We start from the raw sequence: 18156 nt of genomic DNA, 5'->3' as shown, positions 1-18156 counted from the left end.
ATTTATTTTTTAATAAAGTATTTCATAATGGCAACACCTATCAGGCTTACTTAGATGAGAGAAAAGGGGGATTCATACAGTGAACTATCATATATATACTATTTCTGGCTCTGGCATTGACCTGATACGTTGCACTAAGCCAGTGATAAGGTAATAAATGAAGCATCTATTAGGTTGCTTTGACAGAGCTTTGTAGAGACTCGGGACATTGACTGGAATGATCAATGGACCTGCATTTATATAGCGCTTATATAGCGCTTTTCTGACTTACTAGCTACTCAAGGTGCTTTACACTACATTCAGTCACTTAGACATACCTGTTCTCTCTCTCTCACTCTCTCACTCTCTCACTCACTCACTCACTCACTCACTCACTCACTCACTCACTCACTCACTCACTCACTCACTCACACACACACACATTCATGATTCACTGATGGCAGAGGAGCCGCCTGCACATTAATCACTCATACGCATTCACACACTGATGGTACAGTATCTTGCCCGAGGACACTTCGGCATGTAAACTAGAGGAGCCGGGTTTCGAACCGCCGATCTTGAAGGACGACTCACTCTACCTCTAGCCACAGCCGCTGCCGAGTCAAGGGATGTTTCCTGCATATTTCCCCAATTTTTGCAGGTCGGAACTTCCTAGGACACAGGAGGCTTTAATGGGTAAATAAAGAACTCTCTCTGTTGCTCACCCTAAACCTGACAGTGGTTCATTCTTTGCTGTACACTCCAGCCGTAATTGTGGTCATTCTCACAATTAAATAATTGCCCAAAAAAAGGTGGGAGTTCAAGGGTTGTCTGTTATGACGAGGCACAACCACAGCACAACGGCCCAACAGTTGAGTGTCCAATGGAAGGGGGAAAAGGTCCGTACTGGGAAACATTCTTGGCAAATGCTTTTACTTTCGTCCGTCTTGCGCCGGTCCAAGAATTTCACCTTAACCTGGCCAATTCCGTGATTCTTCTGTGCACCAGATACACATGCATAAATTTACATTTTCATTGAACTATATGCAGATGGGAGATTTATGACGTGTAGGAAATTGCACCTGTTTCTTTGGAGGATGGTTTACAGAGTTGAACACTTGATATATTTTACTGGGGCTGAGATTTAGAGGTGGACAAACCTAGCAAAGTGGCTTTTAGACACAGGGAGGAGTGTGGGAGAAGGAACAGACCAGGGTTTAATGGCCGTTGAAATGCCAAACACAACGGGTGACGTCACCATGACGACGTCCACTTCTGATCTACAGTCTGTGGTTTAGTGACTCTTTAAACTTGGTTTTCTTCACAGAGTTCAGCAGATCTCAGAGGTTATGTTGACCCAGCAGCATCAAACAGACCAGGGGCCTCATGTACTAAGAATTGCGTGGATTTCCTACTGAAACATGGCGTACGCTAGAATCCAGAAACTGTCGTACGCACAAAATAAAACAGATGTATCAAAGTGTGCGTACGCATGGATCCAAGCACTTTTCCTTTGTACATCCCAATCAACGTGGAATTAAGCGCACATGTGGAAGTGCTAAACTCCTCCCTGTCCACGCCCCCATTTAAATATGCAAATTAATTTAAATAGGGCCTGCACGGGGGATTCCCCTCTCTGCACCATCTACAAAATGAGTAAAGGGAAGAAGCGCAACTTCACAGAGTCTGAGCTCGAAACGCTCTTAAGCGAAGTAGAGAATCGAAAAACAGTATTATTTGGTAGCCTCTCATCAGGCATAAACACCAAAAAAAAGAAATGTGAGTGGGAGCGTGTGTGTGAGGCAGTGAACGCTGTGGGGTCGGAGCAGCGCACACTCCCTGAATTAAAAAAGAAATGGTCCGACGTGAAGGTGGAGGTGAAGCGGAGGATTTCGGCCCACCGCCGAAGCGTGACCGCAACGGGCGGGGGGGCAGGAGGGGAGGAACTGACCCCTTTTGACCAGAGAGTGGCGGCCATTGTGGGTGACACAGCTCTAACCGGAGTTGTGGGGGCCCATGAGGGCGACACCGATCATCCCCAAGGTAAATGTGTTAAACTCAGAAATGGTGTCATTATACTGGTCGTACAATAGGTTGCTCACATTACACATGCTCGTGCGTAAAGTTGCCAGGATATAAACACATTGACTCATGTTTAATTACTTAATTTTTTATTATCATTTCTGAATAGACGATGAGCCAGGAGAAGGCACCTCCACCGGCACCGCGCGCCCTGGCGTCTCCACCAGCATGCTCCCCGGCATCTCCACCGGCTCCACCAGCACCTCCACCAGCAGGGCCGGTTTTTGCTATGGGCAATGTGGGCGACCGCCCAGGGCGCAATCTATGTGAGGGCGCACGAGCGAGCGCCCTCCAAAAAAAAAAAAAACTGTTGCCATATCTCTATACTACCGCCGCTCATTTCCATGTCAAAGTTGGTGGAGTGCACGCTTGGGCGCCCTCACGTCAACTTGCTGCTGAGAGTCAGAGTCATACAGGTTATGTGTGTGTGTCAGAAGAGGCAAGAGGGAGGGGGGCGGCGGGGGATCAACTTGCGACTGCAGAGGTCGGCAAGAGGGAGGGGGGCGGGGGATAGACTGATCATAGGCCACCACACAACACAAACTGCTGCCAAATAAATTGTATTTCATTCCTAAAATTAACATAGACCCATATACAATCACACCGGCCGCGGAAGCGCCGCGAATAGTCGCGGCCGCCCCGCGCCGTGAAGCGATCGTTTCGGCGTCTGCTCTATTTTTTGCGCGTGCCGCGAGCGATCGTGTCAATTCTGGCAGGAAATCACACAAAGAAACACGAGACAATCCAGTCAATTTTCAAAATTAAAGCAATTTTCAAAATAAAATACCGCAATTGACAAATGCGGTATTTAACTCGCACTGGGAAACAGGAAGAGAAAATACATTTAATAAATGTGAAGAGTAGATAAACAAATATGTGTATTTCAACTGTATATCTACACTGTCTACTACCATACACACTCTCTCTGTCTGTGTGTGTGTCTCTCTCTCTCTCTCTCTCTCTCTCTCTCTGAACGGATAAATAGAAGAAGTGTACAAACATTTTGGTTACAGAAACATGGCATATTTATTTTATGAGGTTATGATAAAAAAATAGCTCTGAATGAACAACAGATGAGCAGAAGCGCTTGTCGACCGTCACGGAGAATTACCGTCTGGTCTGAACAGGGGGGCAGGGGGGGTCCATTTGTGTGTATGTGTCTGTGGGGGGGGGCGCTGGAGGTGAGGTTCGCCCAGGGCGTCATGAAACCTAGGACCGCCACTGAGAACATCGTCACTTTTGTGAAGAACGAGCTGAAGAAGATCCAGAAGGTCCTGAGTCCAGATTACCCAGAATGCTTGGAGAGTGAGGACGAGGAGTTGTTGGACGGTGAGGATGAAGAGCAGAGGAGGAGCAGAGAGGCGTTTCAGAAGATCACAGTGCACTTCCTGAGGAGAATGAAGCAGAAGGAGCTGGCTGACTGTCTGCAGATCAGTAAGAGGATTTTAACAGATTTAACATGATGGAAAGAAGAGAAGGATTCAACATGAAGAACTTCATATTTCTCCTAATAGGCTGCAAACAACTTCAATGTTTAGGTTCTCTGGTTGTCTACAGACCCGATTACAGCTGATGTCATCATAAATATGTGTACGCATGATGTCAACGTTTATTTCGTTTTGCTTCAACCATCCAGACGAGTTAGAAGCTTTAAACAGTGAATTTAAACTGTTAGTAGCATCTAAATGCCTGCTTGTTACGTGTTCGGTTGTCAGAATCGATATTCCAACAGACTCAAGTTCTACTGAGTTCAGACAGGATCACGACCGTTTCAGAGGAACAGGTGTTTCACTTCACCCGGTGACCATGTTAACTGGAGACTTTCAGCTCGTATAACTAAATATTTGGTAGATGAAAAGAAAAAATGTATTTAAAACAGGCTTCTACGAGGACACCTCCATGTTCTCAATGGTGGCGTCTGAGCGTGGAGGATTACGGTATACCAGGATATTTAGAAATCCCAACGGTACTATTTTCAACAGAGGCTCTTTATTTCTAGACTGACTCACTGAGCTTTGCAGCTGCATTTCAAAGGGTTATATATCCTTCCAGTTCTGTTTATCTTGTAAATGTATTTTATTTTACTTCTGTTGGCTTCATCAGGTGCACCTGATTGATTTTGTCTCCATTAGTTTGATTTAATCATGAAAGAAGCTCATGATGTCACTACTACTGAGGACTATAGGAATACATGGCTCTAACACATGGCTTGTTCATAGACTGTAAAAGGGTCTGTAGGATCCACTAACTGGGTTCCTTTGTTGTTTATTCAGGAACCGCTGGTGCAGTGTACCAACGTAAACTCAAGTCTAACCTCAAGAAGAAGTCCCAGTGTTTGTTTGAGGGCATTAATAAAGCAGGAAACCCAACCCTCCGGAATCAGGTCTACACAGAGCTCCACGTCACAGAGGGAGGGACTGCAGAGGTCAATGAGGAACATGAGGTCAGACAGATTGAAACGGCATCCAGGAAACCAGACAGACCAGAAACAACCATCAGACAAGAAGACATCTTTAAAGGTTCACCTGGAAGGGATGAACCAATCAGAACAGTGATGACAAAGGGAGTGGCTGGCATCGGGAAAACAGTGTTAACACAGAAGTTCACTCTGGACTGGGCTGAAGACAAAGCCAACCAGGACATACAGTTCACGTTTCCATTCATTTTCAGAGAGCTGAACCTGCTGAAAGAGAAGAAGTTCAGCTTGGTGGAACTCGTTCATCACTTCTTCCCTGGAACCAAAGAAGCAGGAATCTGCAGGTTTGAAGAGTTCCAGGTTGTGTTCATCTTTGACGGTCTAGACGAGTGTCGACTTCCTCTGGACTTCCTCAACAACAAGATCCTGACTGATGTTACAGAGTCCACCTCGGTGGATGTGCTGCTGACAAACCTCATCAGGGGGAAACTGCTTCCCTCTGCTCGTCTCTGGATCACCACAAGACCTGCAGCAGCCAATCAGATCCCTCCTGGGTGTGTTGACATGGTGACAGAGGTCAGAGGGTTCACTGACCCACAGAAGGAGGACTACTTCAGGAAGCCCAAGACCCTGACCGACATGTACATCCACTTCCTGGTGGTTCAGTCCAAACTGAAGAACGTCAAGTATGATGGAGGAGCTGAGACGGATCCACACTGGAGTCCACAGAGCAGAGAGATGATTGAGTCTCTAGGAAAACTGGCTTTTGAGCAGCTGCAGAAAGGAAACCTGATCTTCTATGAACCAGACCTGAAAGAGTGTGGCATCGATATCAAAGCAGCCTCAGTGTACTCAGGAGTGTTCACACAGGTCTTCAGAGAGGAGAGAGGACTGTACCAGGACCAGGTGTTCTGCTTCGTCCATCTGAGTGTTCAGGAGTTTCTGGCTGCTCTTCATGTCCATCTGACCTTCGTCAACTCTGGTGTCAATCTGATGGCAGAAAAACCAACAACCTCCTGGTTGTTTAAAGTCTCCAGAGACAAACCTAAATTAACACATCTGCACCAGAGAGCTGTGGACGAGGCCTTACAGAGTCCAAACGGACACCTGGACCTGTTCCTCCGCTTCCTTCTGGGTCTGTCACTAGAGACCAATCAGAAACACCTACGAGGTCTGCTGACACAGACAGGAAGTAGCTCACAGACCAATCAGGAAACAGTCCAGTACATCAAGGGGAAGGTTGATGATGATCTGTCTCCAGAGAGAAGCATCAATCTGTTCCACTGTCTGAATGAACTGAATGATCGTTCTCTGGTTGAGGAGATCCTACAGTATCTGACTTCAGGACGTCTCTCCTCCAATAAGCTGTCTCCTGGTCAGTGGTCAGCTCTGGTCTTCATCTTACTGTCATCAGAAAAACATCTGGACGTGTTTGACCTGAAGGAATACTTTGCTTCAGAGGAGGCTCTTCTGAGGCTGCTGCCGGTGGTCCAAGCCTCCAGCAAAGCTCTGTAAATATAGTTTTTCATTCAGAAAACAACAAACCATCTTGGAATTACAAGGTTCTATCTGCATTCTGAACAATTTGATTGGTTTTCCCAACTGCAAAAGGTAAAGAAGTAAAAAGCAGTTCCAAATAGTTACTTAAGAGTAAAGGTAAGAAAGTATTTAGTGAAAAAACTACTGGAGTACTGAGTAACTTTACTGAGTAAATTCTGATTATTGTGGCCCCGCACCTGGTGACTGAGAGACTACAAGGAGGCATAGACGTTGGAAGGGCAGCTAACCCCCCCAGTTACATAAAAATCAATGCTTTCTCTAACATGAAGCGTTTGTCACCTCAGCTGAAAGAAAAGAAAAAACACAGCTCACCGCTTCATCCAGCGTCTCTCCTCTCTGTCTGTTTCACCGACACACACGCGCACACACACACACACACACACACACACACACACACACACACACACACACGATTTCAAAAAGTGGGCGGTATATTGTGACTCCTCCATAAATGATTGCACATACATTTGCATATTTATGCACATTTGTCTCTGAATGACAAGGATTTAGAATTAAAAAAACGTTAAAAGAGTTCTATCTATAACCGGGCGTGGAGAGTTTGTGTGCCGTCATGTGACTGCCTGGCTGCGTTTGATTGGTGAAACGGAGTCAGTGAGAGTCTTGAAAGAAGACTCAGACAGAAATAAACAGATGGCACAGTGTGACGTTAACCTCACCATGGAGCCTAATACGCCACCCAGCTGCAACAATAACCTGATGAACAAACATGTTAAACATCCTTTAACTTCATTATGATAATAATGTCAGTTAGAACCTGAGGTGATGAACAGTTGTTTGTAATTGTTTCATCACTAATTTCTGATTCCTCTTCAGACTCAGTGGCTGTAACCTCTCAGTGAGAAGCTGTGAAGTTCTGTCCTCAGTTCTCAGCTCCCAGTCCTCCAGTCTAAGAGACCTGGACCTGAGTAACAACGACCTGCAGGATTCAGGAGTGAAGCTGCTGTCTGCTGGCCTGGAGAGTCCACACTGTCAACTGGAAACTCTCAGGTCAGATTCAACTACTTTGAGAAGTTTACCTATGAAGCTTTCAATGATGCGTTTACATGCACCAAATATTCAGTTATTTATATTCACGTATTCTAGCGATGTCCAAATGAAGCTTCGTGAAGCATTTTCTTCATTTTCTGAGCCCAATAGATGGCGCTCTCTGTTCAACAAAGGGTTGAAAGCAATGGAAATATATCGGCCTTCAACCCAAGAACAAATCTAAAGAAAATTGGAGAAAACAAAACTTTTTGCAAAACCAAACTTCTTGTTTATCTTTTCCTCGCCGTTCAATGTTTTAATAGTTTTATAATTCCACCTGGCGTTTATAAATGCTGTTGCAAACGTCAGTCTGCGTTTGTGAACGTCACTCCATGAACATGTGAGCCTGAACTACAACACCAGACTGTCTCTGCTGTCAAGGTGGAGCCAGTTCGAACCACTTTCTATACAGTTGAGTTCATTGAGTTTTATATGAAATTAACTAATATTCTTGTCACGTTGGCTGAAGCAGCAGGGAGGACCCACATGCAGACTCAAAGGTATGCACATGCAATGAAGACATATTATTCATGAAAAAACCTCCAGCAGAGAGAATGCAGCTTTAAGGACGCAGGGTTGGTGGAGGAGGGGCTCAGGATACGCAGGATGGGTGGAAGGGACCTGGAGGACGTTGACGAGCGGACCCCCGGAAGGCTGCGTGGAGCAGGCGTCGGACGGTCCCCCATCAGGACAGGAACGGGCGACAAGCAGACCCACGGAAGGCTGCGTGGACCAGGCGTCTGACGGTCCCCCGTCGGGACAATAACGGGCAAAGAGTGGACCCCCGGAAAGCTGCGTGGAGCAGGCGTCGGACGGTCCCCCGGCGGGACAGGAACGGGCAACGAGCGGACCCCCGGAAGGCTGCGTGGATCAGGCATCGGACGGTCCCCCATCAGGACAGGAACGGGCGACAAGCAGACCCACGGAAGGCTGCGTGGACCAGGCGTCTGACGGTCCCCCATCGGGACAATAACGGGCAAAGAGTGGACCCCCGGAAAGCTGCGTGGAGCAGGCGTCGGACGGTCCCCCGTCGGGACAGGAACGGGCTACGAGCGGACCCCCGGAAAGCTGCATGGAGCAGGCATCGGACGGTACCCCATCTGGACAGGAATGGCCGAAGAATGGACCCACGGAAGGCTGCGTGGAGCAGGCGTTGGACGTTCCCCCGTCGGGACCACCGACTGAGGACCACTGGCAGGTGTCGACCGGGCTGCCGACTGAGGACCACTGGCAGGTGTCGACCGGGCCGCCGACTGAGGAACACTTGCAGGTGTCGACCAGGCTGCCGACTGAGGACCATTGGCAGGTGTTGACCGGGCCGCCGACGAAGCAACAGGAACCGTTCTCAGCCATGCTGTTAAAGGGGATGACCTAGCAGGCATTGGCTGGGCAGTCGACATAGGAGCTGGGGATCGAGCTGAAGCATGGGCTGGTAGCTGTGCTGTGGCTGAGGCAATGCTTTGGACTGGTAGCTTGGCTGTGGCTGTGGCTTGAAAAAAAGGTTGCTAGCAGCAATTTGATGAGCCCTGCTAGCAGGATTGGCTATAAAGTCCTGATATCACCGAATAATGTCATGACCATTAACTGCTGGGTCCTTTTCTGGTCCGGTCATTCTGTCACGTCGGGAAAAACGGATAACTATGGAAATGGGAGGAGGACCCAAATGCAGTAACTCAGACAAGGGGGCAAGATAGGGAGAAACAAAAAGCAAGCTTTATTTAAGCTGAATTAAAAAAAAACAGGGAGTCAGGTACAAAAAAACAGTCAAAGGGGAAAAAAGGCAAAGTAGCAAAAAAACAGGAAGGCAAAGTAGCAACAAAAAGGGCAGGACAAAGTACAAAGAAAAAGGAAAGTTCTAATTAAACATGGAAAACTGAAAACCAAAACACACCACAAAGGGACTGGAATCAGGCAGGAACATGAGCAGGAGCAGACGTGAACAAGAGGCAGACAGATACAATGACCGGACAAAGGAGTGAAAGGAAGACAAACTAAATACACAGGGAGGCAGGTAGCTGACGAAGGACAGGTGACAGACATTAGGGCAGGTAGGGTAATCAACACGAGAGGGTGGGGGAGTCAAGACAGCAGAAACAACAAGGACCAGGAAGTAGGCCTACAAGATAGAAGGACTACATTTACATTTACATTTAGGTCATTTAGCAGACACTTTTGTCCAAAGCGACTTACAATGAGTACATTTGTCAAAAGAAAGAAACAAAAAAATCACAACATATCATTGCCAATAAAGTAAGAGCTAAAAAATAGAACAAGTGTTAGATCCTTGTCTGAGTAAAGTAGTAGCTGTTCAGCAAAACATACCCTAAGAACAACAGTGCTATGATCAAGGTGCTATGTGCTAGGTACGGTTTTTTTTTGGGGGGGGGGGAGTTGAGGTGAAGTCTGGACAGGTGAGTCTTGAGTAGTCAAGGCAGGAGAGGACCAGTGCTTGGACCAGGAGTTGCGTTGCATCCTTTTTGAGGAAAGTCCGAATCCTGCGGATATTGTAGAGGGCAAATCTGCAGGATTGGGCCACAGCAGTGATGTTGGGGGTGCAGGATAGTTGGTCATCGAGGATTACACCCAGGTTCCTCGCAGTTGAGGAAGGTAATACTGTGATGTCCTCGACAGTGACCAACAGGTCCATGCGAGTCTTTCCCTGGGATGAAGAGGAGTTCGGTTTTATTCAGGTTAAGCTTGAGGTGATGTGCAGTTGTCCAGACAGAGATGTCTGCCAGACAGTCCGAGATGCGAGTTGCAATGTGAGTGTCAGAGGTTGGGGGAAAAGAGAGGAATAGCTGGGTGTCATCTGCGTAACAATTGTCGGAGAATCCATGCGATGTGATTACAGAGCGATCTGGTGACATAGAGAGAACAGTGTATAGTGAGAACAGAAGCGGTCCTAATACTGAGCCTTGAGGGACACCCGTGTCCAGAGAACAGGGTTTGGACATAGAGCCATTCCATGTGACCTGAAAGGTGCGATTTGCCAGGTATGATGTGAACCAGGTTAGAGCAGTCAGTTATGCCAAGTTCAGCCAGACTGGAGAGGAGGATTTGGTGGTTGACTGTGTCGAATGCAGCAGATAGGTCGAGGAGAATGAGAACGGAGGAGTGGGATGAGGCTCTGGCGTCTCACAGGGACTCGGTCACTGTGAGGAGGGCCGTCTCAGTGGAGTGAGCAGTCCTGTATCCTGATTGATTAGGGTCAAGGAGGTTGTTCTGCGAGAGATAGGATGACAGTTGGTTGTAGGCGGCACGTTCCAGGGTTTTCGAGAGGAATGACAGAAGAGATACAGGTCTGTAGCTCCGGATGTCAGCAGCGTCTAGGGTGGGTTTTTTAAGCAGGGGCTTCACTGTAGCCGTCTTAAAAGCCGCTTGAATGACACCTGAGGTGAGGGAGGAGTTGATCAGGGTGGTGAGGAATGTCAAGATGTCGTGTGAGATGTCTTGGAGAAGAGAGGAGAGAATCGGGTCAAGGGAGCAGGTGGTGGCACGGTTAGACGTAACAAGTGCATGAACGTCTTCAGAGGAGTGAGGGCTAAAGCTGGTAAGGCCTTCAGAGTTGAGAGTTAGTGGAGATGTTTTCTGGGAGGTTATAGGAGTGAATGAGGAGCTGATGTCATTTACTTTCTTGGTAAAGTAAGTTGCAAAGTCATCAGCAGTAAGGGAGGAAGGAGGGGGAGGGATAGGAGGGGTGAGGAGGGAGGAGAACATGGAGAAGAGTTTCCTGGGGTTGGAGGTGGAAGAGTTGATCTTTGCCTTCTGCCTGTAGAAACGGTTGAGGTGAATTCAGAGAGGAGGTGGTGGTAGTGAGCAAGGTCCTCATGCTGGCCCGATTTCTTCCACTAAAAAATAAAACAGGAAAACAACACTACAAAAACCCACAGTCATGACAATGATCCTAATATTGCCATACTAATCATAGGGAGCCAGTGTTAGCCGGCTAGCATGGTAGCTAACAATGAAAATAAACGTATTAGCAAGACTGAACTGTGTACTGTGAGCTGGTGTTTATCCTGCTGTCTTTCACAAGGCTTGATCTTGAGGTTTCTTCTAAGCGTCGCGTTGGCGTGACATTGCCTCTGCTCCTTGTTGCTGCTGCCACTGAGCAACCACAGCAACATGACAGAACCCGATTGGTCTTCCTGTGTGCATTTGACCTGCTGATTGGCTCACAAGTAGAACCTTAGAGAACCAAGGTGGTTTGACTTTGGAAATAGAACCTTTTTGTTTCCTAAATAAAACACCTCACATAATGTTACTAAGTTGTCATAGAATAAGAATATGTGAATAACTTAATTATGACAAAAATGTCAGTTAGAACCTGAGGTGATGAACAGTTGTTTGTAATTGTTTCATCACTAATTTCTGATTCCTCTTCAGACTCAGTGGCTGTAACCTCTCAGAGAGAAGCTGTGAAGGTCTGTCCTCAGTTCTCAGCTCCCAGTCCTCCAGTCTAAGAGACCTGGACCTGAGTAACAACGACCTGCAGGATTCAGGAGTGAAGCTGCTGTCCGCTGGCCTGGAGAGTCCACACTGTCGACTGGAAACTCTCAGGTCAGATTCAACTACTTTGAGAAGTTTACCTATGAAGCTTTCAGTGATGCGTTTACATGCACCAAATATTCAGTTATTTATATTCACGTATTCATAAAAAGACACGTTTGCATGGCTGATGAAATACTGTTTCTGCTGCTAACGACTTGCCAGCAAAAGAATAAATCTAAAGAAAATTAAAGAAAACAAAACTTTTGGCAAAATCAAACTTCTTGTCTACCTTTTCCCCACCGTTCACTGTTTTAAATAGTTTTATAAATCCACAAGAGGTGGAGCTTGACCCAGACCCCGTCCTATCTGGACCCAGACCTTTAACTGATAGATCATTGAGAATTATTAAATGATGACGGAGCGTTTCCATTTTACTGCTGCAGCCTTAGCATCACTACACTGGTTCAGATGGTTGGAGGCTAAATCATCTCACTGGTTGCTACTCACAAACACTAAATTACCCAGTAATGCAACAGGGTGAAACATTAACTCCGAATTGAATCAAATCTGTGCAAACTGGAGTTTCTGTGAGTGACGTTTCTATGGTGACAACTGACGAGACTCACTGACAGCTGACAGATGGATCAGAGAGTGGAGGTGATAAACGTCAGTCAGGTCGGTGAAATCTAGAGCCGATAGATAAGTTCACACGGCTGCTCTCAAAGAGGAACGCTGACAGTGAGAACAGAGCTTTGAATCAAGACAGACTCTTTTCTTCCAACTGGCAGTTGAACACCTGAATGCCTCATATGTTCTGAGACTCTTAAGAAGCACATTTTCAAAGCTGTTTTTTGTATTTTACTGTTATTATCAGAGTACTTGTTATTCATGCCCTGATCCACACAAATTCTGGAACACCATCAAAATCATGGAAAACAAACATACGCCATCCAATCTGCCCACTGTAATTAAACATAATGGTACTGTTATCACAGACAAATCCAAAATGGTGGACCACTTCAACAGACACTTCATCAAAGCAGGCTGTGCCTACAAGGACTATCCCAGTATTCCCGCTTGTTCTCCTGTCAGCCTTACCACCCATTCGCCTACACTAGGTTTCTCCCTTTTCACGTTTCAACCTATACAAGAACTTGAGGTGCTTGAGGACCTCCTCAACCTGGACACTCATAAATCTGCTGGCCTGGATACTCTAGACCCACTGTTTTTAAAGACTGCAGCTCATATCATTGCTGCGCCTGTCTCCTGCATTTTTAATCTCTCTCTCTCCGAACGGGTGTGTTTCCTCAGGATTGGAAATCTGCTGCTGTCATCCCACTTTTCAAAGGGGGTGATAGCTCAGACTTGAACTGCTACAGACCCATCTCCATCTTGCCCTGTCTCTCCAAAATATTGGAGATGCACATCAACAAGCAGCTCATGCACCACTTGGAGACTCACATCATCATCAACCCGGCTCAGTCCGGTTTCAGATCAGGACATAGTTGCATCACAGCTACACTTGAAGTTCTCAATGACATGTGCCTTAGATAACGTATTGCGTCGCTGCATTTGTTGATTTGGCCAAGGCTTTTGACTCTGTGGACCATGAAATTCTGCTAGGCAGGTTCAAGATATTGGACTCTCTGAGAACTGCCTAGCCTGGTTCAGAAGCTATTGTTCTGGTCGGCTATAGTCAGTGAAGGTGGAAGGTTTACTTTCTGAACCATTGCCCTTGACTAATGGTGTCCCTTAAGGGAGTATATTGGGCCCTACACTGTTCAATATCTATGTTAACAACATTGTCCTTGCAGGAGCTGATTCTCATGTACATCTATATGCTGACGACACCATCATCTACATATCTAGCCCCTCTCTGACCACTGCACTTTCTTCTCTGAAGGACAGTTTCAACAAAATCCAACATGCCTTCTCCACTCTCCGTCTAGCTTTAAACACCAGTAAAACTAAATTCATGATATTCAACAGAAACCTACCAAAGGTCAAGTGCCCATTCAAAATGGATTCGACGGATCGGAGATTGATGTTGTGAACAAATACCTCGGTATCTGGCTTGACAGTGAACTCTCTTTTCAAACACACATAAATGCACTGCTCACCAAGGTCAAAACTTGCATCTGTTTTCTTTACCGCAATAAGTCTTCCTTCACACATTCAGCAAAGCATCTCATAGTTAAATTGACAGTTCTCCCCATTTTTGATTACGGCAATTTAGTCTATAGGTCCTCTTCAAAAACACTACTCCATAAACTCGATGTTATTTATAATGCCGCTATCCGCTTTATTACTGGAGCTCCATTTAACACCCATCACTGCATCTTGTATTCCGCCCTGAACTGGCCGTCGCTCCATTCTCGCAGACAATCTCACTGGTTTTTGTTCATTTATAAAACTCTCATTGGCAAAACTCGGTTATATCTACAATCATTACTCAATATTAACACCACACACCGTAGTCTCCATTCCAGCAGCTTCATCAATCTCCTAATACCCAAAGCCCGTATTTCCGTCGGTCGCTCTTCCTTTAAGTTTTCTGCTGTAGACGACTAGAAACTTCTGCAACAGACCTTAAAGCTCAGTTCATTCATCCCACTTTCCGCTTTTAAAAACTCAATTCAACCCATATTACAACTTTGTTGCACCTGCTTCTCGCTCTTGTTCTTCATCTTACATATCACTTCTTCATGCCGGTCATGCCCATTCGCTGTTATTTGGGCCCGAGCGCCGACAACGTCGGGCTGCGAAGCCCTATTGTTATTGTAGTGTTTATTATTCTTTTACGAGTTTGACGTGCCTTTTGGGGGCTTGAGCATTAAAAAAAACTAACAAAATTGAGTGTGTCCATGCGGCCTGGCAAAAAATTTGAGATTTTGCCAGTTTCGCATTCAGTCACGAAGAAGTTGCTCGCTAGCGCCACCTAGCGTGTCTACTCGCCAGCCCCGCCGCACCCTAACTCCGATTGAGATGAAATTTTGTGCAGACAAGTTCTCTCTACAAAAAATCCTCTTGGAGTACCAAAGTCCGCCGACCAAAATTTTCCGCCATCTAAAATTTTATGAAAAACCCGATGTTGCTCATTCCTCGGACACCGTTGGTCCGATTTGGACAAAATTTGGTGTGCGTATTAGACCTAGCTGGGGTTAGGGTCCAAAATGTTTTGAAAATATGCTTTTAATCAGAAGATATCGGCCAATGAACATTAGAGGGTTGGGCCACCAAAACGCAATTACCATAACTCTATAACCTTTGGCCCCAAAATTACGAAACTCGAAAACTATGTTGCCATAGCTTTAAAGAACATACATGTCAATGTTCTAACAAATCTAACAATCTGGGGCGCTTACAGAAATTTCCAAAAATTGCCATTTTTGGCTGTTTTTGGCCATTCACAGGAGTCGTACTTGATCTATAACCGACTATACCGTTGATCCGCTTGATACCAAAATTGGATATGTGGTTGGAAAGGCCAAAAAGTTACTCAAAGATGCTCCAAAAGTTTAAGGGCGTGGCCAGGGCGACCCCATGACTGCGCTACTACTTTGAACCTTCGCCAAAGGCATTAAAGGTGTTATAACTTCGGCATTTCTTCTCCGATCTGCTCCAAAATATTCATGCTTGATAAGAGTCATGTCCTAAACACAACTGCACTGCAATTTTGACTCACAGTCAGAGCGCCACCTAATGGCAACATGAAATGTGACTGATTTTATGCCCTTTTTCCCCTCTAGGTTGGGCGTACACACATTAAATATTTTTTTCGAGATAGCCCATGTGGAGATGAACAAAAAAGCCTCTTGGACCCACTGCCTAAAGTCATCACAAAGTGGGTAAAAAAATGTTTTTAGCCATCTGCATATCAGCTCTGTGACTGTAAATAGTGGGGGAGGGGAGAGAGAAACACTAAGGGGACTCAGAGAGATGTCAGGAAGGCATGGAGATGTGACCTCTGTCACTGTTTAACACCAGATCAACAGTCAGGATATTTTCCACACCTGCTAATGACTTTATTCATTGTCTGATCTGCTCCAAACTTCACATGCACCTCAGACAGCCTTCGCCATAAACATCAAAACTACTATAACTCTGATCTGCTCCAAACTTTCCATACTTGATTAGACTTCCTTCCTGAACACGTCTGCACTTTGATATTCCCTCACAGTCAGAACGCCACTGTTGGGGTAGTAGCAGGAGCAGATTTGGTTATCAACAGCTACTTATTAATGTCAATATGATTATCGATATTAATAATTATATTTAATATATTATTATGATATAATCATGAATAAACGGGGCACCAATCATCGTGATCATTGGCATAAAAGTATAAAAACAATCGAACAATTAAAAAGGCGTGAAATTCGAGCACTAGCCTTCACAACCTGCTGTTATCCAGTGACATATACACAACAAGCACAAGAGACCGCTAGTTATAATATAATAAGATTAATTAAAATCAGTAATAATGATCACAATCAATAACACTGCAATTAACAAAGCCTTATTACCTAACTACCTAACACACAAAGCTAAGCTAAACAAAGGAAGAGACACACGTGGAGTGTGTGTGTGTGCGTGCGTGCGTGTGTGTGCGTGCGTGTGGAGAGAGAGAGAGAGAGAGATGGCCAGGCGCGACCACCAGATGGAGCTATTCCCCACAGCGTTCAGGGGCGGAGCCACTGACGTCGGATAGAATCGAGAGAGAGAGAGAGCGAGAGATGGCCGGGTACAGCCACCAGATGGAGCTATGTCCTTAGCGTCCGGATACGGAAACAGCTGGCAGAGTATACGTGTGGGGGGCGGTGTATGTGTGTGCACATGTGTGTTAGCCAGAACAAAGAGAGAGAGAATGCGCGCGTAATACACAAAGGATCAGTAAGCTATTACCATCACAAAACACGTTAACAAGAATTACAAGCATATCCTACACTATCAAACTTATGTCTCTGCCCAGACTGATAGCCTCTTACTGGTGTCGTTGCGTAGGCTGTGAGCCCGTCCCGGCAATGGCGGCGTTCCTTAACGCGGCGGCGGCGATGGTAGTCCGTGAGTCCCGGTGGCAGCGGGGTGAGTAGGCTGAGTCCAGACGAGAGCGGGGCGTTTTTCCTCTCGTTGATCAAGCTCGAATAAAGAAAACAGTTCGTGTTTCTTCCTTCCGCGGGCAACAATATAATCGCACGGTGTGGCGATTTAGTCAGCTGACTTCAGGCAGGAGCTGGTCGCTGAAATAAAGAAACCGTTTGTTTCTCTTCTGCAGGCAAACAAAAAGAATCGCACGGTTGTGGCGATCTCTCAGGATCCGTAATCATAAAAAAAAGAAAAAGGCGAGTCGCGGAAAAACGGGGAAAAACAGTCTGCCGCTCGTCCAGCGAGAAGACTGTGGCCTAGGACAAAGGAAACGCTGCAGACGTTATAAGTTTGCCTCCTGTTGCAGCGTTGTGCTGCGATGGAGGAGTCTACCTCCTGTTGCAACGTGGTGTTGCGATGGAAGAGAGCGTTCTTAAGGCGGCGCCGGTTTATATTGCTCACGGCTGCTCCCGGGGACCCCCTGGGGTACCTGTGGTTGTCAGCCAATAGGGCACCAGTTGTGTGACGTTGCACTTCGCACCTAGGTGCGAGGTGAAACCAAAATGGAGGTTGTAGTTTTTTTATCTCCTTTGTTCCTTTGTCCTGACCGCATGTGAAGGCTTTTGTAGGCCGCATTGTGTAGTCCTCATGGTGAGGTCCCAACACCACCTATTGGCGACAGGAAATGTCATTGATTTTGGGAATTTTTCCAAGTAAAAGCCACACCTGGCTATTTTTTCACTAATTCCTTTCATTTCAGCCTGCAAGGAGGACACAGGGGGAGGAGGAGAGATGTCAGGAAGGCATGGACATGTGTGTGAGCTCTGTTACTGAAATGTAGTTTCACTTGTCACCACAGCCACTCCACGACTGCACGTGACAGACAGATGGCTTTGTATGTCAATCGCTTGTGTCTAAACTTGCACCACAACGAGGCGGCCGCAGCACAACACTGCCCTGTGACCGCAGGCAGTCCACGACCGCATATGAGGGAGGGCCCGTCACGATACTGCTATGCAGTTTTAATTGTCATTATCTTTTAATACTGTAATGTTGTGTAACCTGTCTCTATGTCTGTTCATGTTTTTTGTACTCTGCCTTGCTGCTGCTTCTTGGCCAGGTCGTCATTGCAAATGAGAATTGGTTCTCAATTGACCCACCTTGTTAAATAAAGGTTAAATAAAAAATAAATAAGTAAAATTCATAATTCCTCCAGTTCAATATGAAAACTATAAACATTGTTGAAATGTTAATGAATTACAGCCTTTTTTCTTTGCTAGATGGTTTAAAATCAATACCAGATCTTTGTTGGCACACCAGGTCTGAAGACAGACCACATAGACTGTTTCAACTGTTGTTTCTTCTCTTTTCTAACGCTTCAATTTCTCTCTCAATCATTTCAGCTCGTCTCTTTTCTTTCTTTTGTCTTCCTCCTCTATCCATCTCTGTCCATCACTCAGCCACGCTTATCCCACCCAGTACAACATCAACACAGC

General features: G+C 46.0%; 2 protein-coding genes across 2 annotated transcripts in view; both read left to right on the top strand.

Moving 5' to 3' along the window:
• Window positions 1-15844, top strand: part of LOC311015816 (stonustoxin subunit alpha-like) — a gene marked incomplete at its 5' end in the record, with an annotated part of 81235 nt that extends 65391 nt beyond the window's left edge. Inside the window, one exon of the mRNA XM_084013259.1 lies at window positions 15760-15844. The remainder of the gene's footprint in view (window positions 1-15759) is intronic.
• LOC311016319 (uncharacterized protein) overlaps window positions 1-18156 on the top strand; it is a 558990-nt gene that overhangs the window by 289406 nt on the left and 251428 nt on the right. The gene's annotated exons all lie outside the window — the stretch shown is intronic.

Source organism: Eutrigla gurnardus, assembly GCF_963514095.1.
Source record: "Eutrigla gurnardus genome assembly, chromosome: 7".
NCBI classification, from domain to species: Eukaryota; Metazoa; Chordata; class Actinopteri; order Perciformes; family Triglidae; genus Eutrigla; species Eutrigla gurnardus.
The sequence above is the reverse complement of the archived record's forward strand: the minus strand, read 5'-3'. Positions and strand labels throughout refer to the sequence as shown.